We start from the raw sequence: 6502 nt of genomic DNA, 5'->3' as shown, positions 1-6502 counted from the left end.
GCATACAGGAAAGGAGAAGCAAAGGTGCCTGTTGTGTGTGCATGTGTATGTGTATATATGTGTGTGTTAGATGAAGGCTGAGCGTATGTGAGTCCTGTAGCTATACTGTGGGGTAATTAATGAGCAAAAGTGCTTGAGTGAACCTCACAAGAAACATATCTTTAAATTTTGAGCACTAAGCACTTTGCTTGCCTTGCCTTTGTCCTGGATGACGCTTTTTTTAGGAGAAAAAGTACACCACAGGGGGCACCTGGATTTGAACCAGGGACCTCTTGATCTGCAGTCAAATGCTCTACCACTGAGCTATACCCCCATGCTGATGACATGCTTCACATAAACACTTATATTCCATTTTTTATTACCTACATCACACCTCATAAATCTTTTGTGAGTGAGGTTCCCTTTGGATTAAAATTCACCTCCAGGTCCCTTGTAGCTACATCACCTGCTGCCTTTCCCAGGGCCTGTGCTGCTTTTCTCCTCCCAGCATAACCTCAGTGCTGTATCCTCAATCTGACACTCAGCCTTTAAAATATACCACCAACTGCCCAGAGATGTCTGAGTACAGTGATGAATGCTTCAAGCATTAGGGGCCACCAACAAGTATAGGACATGGAGGAGATTTTCATTGGGTATTCACAAATGGACTACAGAGGTTCATGTTCAACTCTGAAATCATGGGCAAATACCATGCATATGCATGTATTGTATATTGTGTATTTTGCATGCTTCCAACATATTTTCAAACAGAACCTCATCTAGCACCAACTGTCTCATTTTATAATCAAAAGCAAGAAAACAAAAGCAAAAAACAAAAAAATCGCTGGATATTCCAGAGTCCAATATTCACCTTTGAACACCTGTGACTCCTATTCTTTGAATTGCAATCTGGGGATAGTAATCCTGTGTACTGCCAAGATTGAGAAAAAAATTCAAAGCAATTTCTGTGACCGTAGCAAACTCTCTCTGGCCAGGCCTGTCAGCCACTGTCAGACCAGAGAGCAAACAGCAGCTGCGGTTCCTGCTTGCACGCTCACGGGGGCGTCAGATATCCACTTCCAGCCTTTCCACTCTAATACCAATGGTAACCAGATTTCAAACTCAGTATGCCCAAGGGTAAAAGTGTCATCTTCTTGCCCAAGCCCTCATATCCAGCTATTTAGCTTGGTTGTACTAACAACAGCTCATATGCACTGGGCACAGCATTTAATGCCTACCTAGGGAGAAGAGGCACCACACTGGATGAGAACAGGGCTTGAATCTTTCTGGGTATGAGCCAGAAGAGCAAAAGCCCCTTATCCCTCTCCTTCCCCAGGACCCCTGTGACCTCTGGGCCATCGAGGTCCAACCAGGAGAAGAACCTGGGGAAGACCCCTGACTGCCCTTTCATCCAGCCATGGATTTCCTGCCTCCCCCCATGCCCATACCCCTACCTCAAACACACACAGCCCAAGTACAAAAACGAGTCTCTGTCAACACTGAGGGAGAGGGCTTCAGGGAAGGAGAATTTGTCTTCCCCAGCAGCCTTCACCTGGGGCTGATTCTGTCCCCTCTGCCTGGGGACAACAGTTCCACTCCCCTGTTTTCCTTCTCCCCATAGAGGAGAGGCCTGAGGCTGGCCAACCTGGCTTGAGGGATGCCCTAGACATAAGGGGATCCAGGAAGAACAGCTGAGGATGGGGAATGGACCGTAGGAGCAACCGTGCAAGACCCAGGCCCTCTGCTTCTCCTCCAGGACATGAACAAGCTGAGTGGAGGCAGCAAGAGCAGGACTCAGTTGAAGGTGGGTCAGCTGTGGTGGGTGAGGAGTGGATCTGACATGAGCTTTGCCAATAAGCCCAGGGGGACTGGCCGCATCCAAGGGATACAGTCGTGCAACCTGGGGCTTCCTACTTGGTTCAGCATGTGGGCTATGGGGAGGTTCTGCAGACAATGCATGTCCTGGACTTCAACATCCAGACACCAGGGAGACCATCCATCTGCTCTAAAGCTGCACCAGGTGCTAAGGGGGCGACGAGGAGACAGCCCTGAAGCCTACTAAGGAAGAGTAACTGAACTTTGTTGTGATGCCAACCACCCTCACCATCTCCACCAGCAGCCTCGACCTCATGGCCCCAGACTGCAGACAGATCTCTGCCAACTAACACATGAGTTTGTCTCATTTGTGTCCAGTGGGGACCCAGACACAGCCAATTATATCAACTATGCTGCCAAAGACCCCATGAGTCAGAGAGGATTGCACAGCCTGGAGTGCCCCAAGGGCTTGCTAGGACGTTGCCAGCACCATTGGTCAGGCCTTCAAGTTACACTTTAAACAGTAGCTCAGCAACCCATCCAAGCTGCCCACCCTGAAGATCAGGATGGCTGGCTTTGAAGGCTCATTGTGGGATGAGGAGGAAAGCCATGGGCCATCAGACTGACAATGATTCTGGGGACAGAGCAGGTGGACATGAGCACTAGGAAGGACTCACTCTCCCAGTACCCAGACCTCCAGCCACATAGAGCTATATTGCACAAGGTCACCCTGTTGGAGGAGACACAGAGTTTACAATCAGATGCCACTTCCAAGTCCCTCTATATCCAACTCTGCTATCAACCGTCGAGCACCTCAGGACTTCTTTGTCACAAAAGTTCCTTGAAGATGCCATTCAATTCCTCTACCTCCCCAGGCAGCAAACATAGCTGAGCTACTGAGAGGGGCCCTGAGGCAGCGAGAAGCTGAGATGCTGCAGCTCAGTGAGGACTTCCCAGCGCTGGTGCAGAACCACAGCTGGCCAATGTGTGTGCTCACCAACTTCCAGAGTGGGCAGCCTCACTCCTGCTACTAGTGGGCACCAAGGGTGCAGTTCAGATGAATGGTCTGCACTTTGGAGTATCAGACACTCCACTGGCTACCACCTGGACAGTCACTTGCTCATGATCTCTGCAGGCAGCAACCTTTGAGCAGAAAGAGAGTCATTCCAACACCCCCTCCCAGAAGATACCCTCCTCCCCTTCCACCCTGTTCCCCTACTCTCAGAGCCTCACTTAGGACTCTTCTGTGGGTTTGGCCTGTGTAGGAGCTGGGGGGGAATGTGGACACTGGGTTGAGCACTCATGTGAGTGAGAAGTTGAATCAGGAGCATAGGGTAGAAGCCAGTTTCTCTCTAACCTCACCGAAGTGTTCATGCACAGACTGGCCCCTTACCTGGACTTTTTCTGTGCCAACCTCATGCCCCCATCCCGAGGAGGGTGCTAGCAGATATGTGGAACAGGTATTATTGTGTGTGATTTTCCAGGTTGGAGACAGAGGTGGCGAGTAGTTAACATCTAGCCCACGGTCACATACCCTTGCAGGTGGTGGGGCCGGGATCCCAGTGAAACTTGGAGTGAGTGCAGGGCCTGCCTGAATAACCATCTCATTCACTTCCTCCATGTCTCATCTGGGGACTCCAGCGCACACTGTCTTCCACGCTAAAACACTAAAGGCAAATCTGGGTTCTTTGTACCTGCCCTCCTCACTTCTGGTTAATCACTGTGTGGGTTGATTTTATCCTCAGTGTTGCTTAAGTCCATCCCCCATTTTCTGCTGCATTATTCTGTGCTACACCTGCCTGTACCCGGCACCAGACCCTCTCTCCTGCTATTTCCTCTGCCTATAACTGCACCCACCCTTCTCTACCACCCTCACTTTCAAGCCATGCTTCACCTCTGAAACCCTGGCTGTCCATTAGCTCCTCTCCTCGGCCTCATCAAGACAGAAGTGACTATTGCTGCCTTTGCGTTACTGAGCCTCACATGTCTCTGCACAGCTCCCATCCCCTGTTTTTTTGTTTGTTTTTGTTTTACATGGCCACCTCCTGATGACAGTAGGCTGAGGGCAGGGGGTGTGTCTTACTCACCACTGGCATCATGCTTTGCACAGCTCTGGATCATAGGATGCTGTTCAAACTGCTCTAAAGACACGATATTTCCAGGGCCATGAATGGGAGTGAAACCTAGATGAGGGCTTATCCTCTGGCCCCATTGTTGGCTTTTGAATGAAGGAACCCAATGTTGGAGGCAGGGTGCTGGCTGGGGAGTAGGAGGTGACAGAGCTTCCTGTAGCTTCAAAGAGCAAAAGAATGCACTTCTCTAAACTTCAGGCCAGTTGGTGTTTACTCTCAGCCATGTGCTCTGGATTACGACTCCATTACCTGCCTTTTCCAGGACATGACAGTTGGGGCACAGTATAAATTGCTGGATTTTTCCTGGCCTCCAAAGGATTCTAAAACATAGCTATGACCTTGATAGCATTGGTCTCTGGGATTCTGCCCCAAAACTTTCAACACTGGGAGAACAGTCTGGGTGGGCAGACTTGACCACAAGCCTATTACTGAACATCTCTGAGTCTCAATCTCCTGATGTCAGATGGGAATGCTGGTAGTGTCCTGTGAAATATTGGTGAGAGATGGAGGTAATTGTAAAGAGCCTAGGCAGGTACCTGCCTGCCCATATTCTAGGAACACAGAGCAATTTGTTATTATCCAATCAACCATGAGTACAGAAGGTCAGAGTAAAATCCATCTAGAGCAAGAAAATAGAAGCACACAGGGGGCACCTGGATTTGAACCAGGGACCTCTTGATCTGCAGTCAAATGCTCTACCCCTGAGCTATACCCCCTTGCTGAAATAAGCTTGTTTTATAGCATATCTGTCTCTCAATGTTCTGGCCCTACAACTCTCCAATGACTCAGGGGAGCTATAATTAGACAGAGGCTGCCTAGAGAGAGTCAGGGCATTACAAGTATTAGAAAAGGTTGATAATCAAAAAAGACAGGACTCTTTTAAAAACTATGTTCACAGAGCCAAAAAATTCTTGTTCGGCTTGCCAGTATCCCAAGCCTCTTTCCTATCCACCGTATTTCACCTAAAGTAGACCTCAGTTCCAGCTGAAGATCATCAAGTTCCCCATGAATGGCAGCATCGACATGAAGTGGATGATCAGATTCCTGTCATGCCTCCCTTGGCCAAGGCTCTCAGCAGTGGAGGCTCACGTTCCTCTTCCTGACTTCCATCAGCTGAGCTCATCACTGGCATTTGATAGATTCGTATTGCATTAAACTGACTCTGGGAAAATTAGTATAAATAACAATTGTGTGACATAGCTCTCCTAAGCCATAACTGTGAGATGATTTTCAGTCACACAAAAGCAGATGTGACTTAGCTTGCCTGAAACTTGGAACACTGTCAACTTTGAAAGGTCATGTGATGACGAGGAACAAGGCTCCAGACAAGAGCCTCTTAATCAACCAAGTAAACTACTTATTTTGGTCCGACCTCCAAAGATTCCTTTTAACTTCTGAACACAACTGTAATTACAGCTGCTCGTATTTCGTGACCTCATAAACATCTCCTTTCGCCTGGTAAATTCAGTAGGTGTGTCACTTGCATGTTGGGCCTATTGGGAAACCTCTCTTCTGCCCATTTTCCAGACTGCACATTCTTTAGGTATTTCGAAAGGATCCTCAGTCTGGAATGGTCATTTTGTGTCAGGATGGTTGGGAGCATAGGGGAGGGGAGAGACTTCATGCCATTCCTCCACTTCCCTGCTCAGGTTGGAATTGAGAGCTAAAGAGGAAGAATCACAGTACATGTTTTTGCTCATTGCTCTGTCTTGCTCTGGACATCAGTGAGGGTAGAGATTTTAGCAGTAATGATATGCTCTGTGTTTCATGTCAATGAATGCCAGTGCTAGAAGGGATTTAGAGATTCCCTTTTGCAAACTAAGAAACAGAGATCAGGAGAAGCTGGACAGCCTTACTTAAAGTAACAGGAACACGAATGGCAGGATCCCAAGCAGGGTCAGAATCTCCCATTGCCTGGAAAGACACAGATGCTCAAAGAAATGTTTGTGAGAGCTGGAAGTTGTGGCACACATGATTAAGCTGCTGCTTGCATCACCTGCGTCACCATCAGAGTGCTGGTACAAATTGCAGCTACTCTGCTTCCAATCCAGCTTCCTGCTAATGCACCTGGGAGGCAGCAGATGATGGTCTAGGTACTTGGACCCGTGCCACTCATGTGGGAGACACAGACGGAGTTCCAGGCTCCTGGCTCTGGCCTCCCCACCTCACCACCCCCGCCCCGCCCACTGAGTTATAGCCATCTGCATAGTGAATCAGCAGTTGAAGATCTCTCTCTCTCTCGCTCTCTCTCTCTCTCTCTCTCTCATTCTGCCTTTCAAATAAGCACACCTATTTTTTTCTAAGAAAAGAAAACTTGTGTAATAAATATCATATTGTGATTATGCAGAGTGTGATAATGGCCTTGGTTTGCTTGAGACTCTCAGTTTTATTAGTGAGTACCCTGCATCCCAGAAAGCCCCTCAGAAAACTGGCTTAGTAGCCAGCCCCGATACTGCTTTACTTTTTCACACAGTGTTCCCCACACTTAACCACCCATTACAATTTTGCCATTTCAGACCTCCCATGCTCAGAATACTATTTACTTAAAATTTGTCTTGAAATCAAACCACTATTTT

The 6502-nt window shown here is 48.2% G+C and overlaps 2 non-coding genes and 1 pseudogene across 2 annotated transcripts; 1 reads left to right on the top strand and 2 right to left on the bottom strand.

The window, feature by feature from the left end:
• Positions 1–241: 241 nt before the first annotated feature.
• On the bottom strand, positions 242–313 carry TRNAC-GCA (transfer RNA cysteine (anticodon GCA)). The gene has a single exon. It is a non-coding gene; the product is annotated as a tRNA-Cys (tRNA).
• Positions 314–1271: 958 nt separating this feature from the next.
• Positions 1272–2420, top strand: LOC133752047 (SHC-transforming protein 1-like; annotated as a pseudogene).
• Positions 2421–4570: 2150 nt separating this feature from the next.
• TRNAC-GCA (transfer RNA cysteine (anticodon GCA)) lies at positions 4571–4642 on the bottom strand. Its single transcript has one exon. It is a non-coding gene; the product is annotated as a tRNA-Cys (tRNA).
• Between the last annotated feature and the right edge of the window lie 1860 nt (positions 4643–6502).

Source organism: Lepus europaeus, chromosome 2 (assembly GCF_033115175.1).
Source record: "Lepus europaeus isolate LE1 chromosome 2, mLepTim1.pri, whole genome shotgun sequence".
Lineage (NCBI taxonomy): Eukaryota > Metazoa > Chordata > Mammalia > Lagomorpha > Leporidae > Lepus > Lepus europaeus.
Note: the sequence above shows the minus strand (reverse complement) of the source record. Positions and strands in the feature narration are given on the sequence as shown.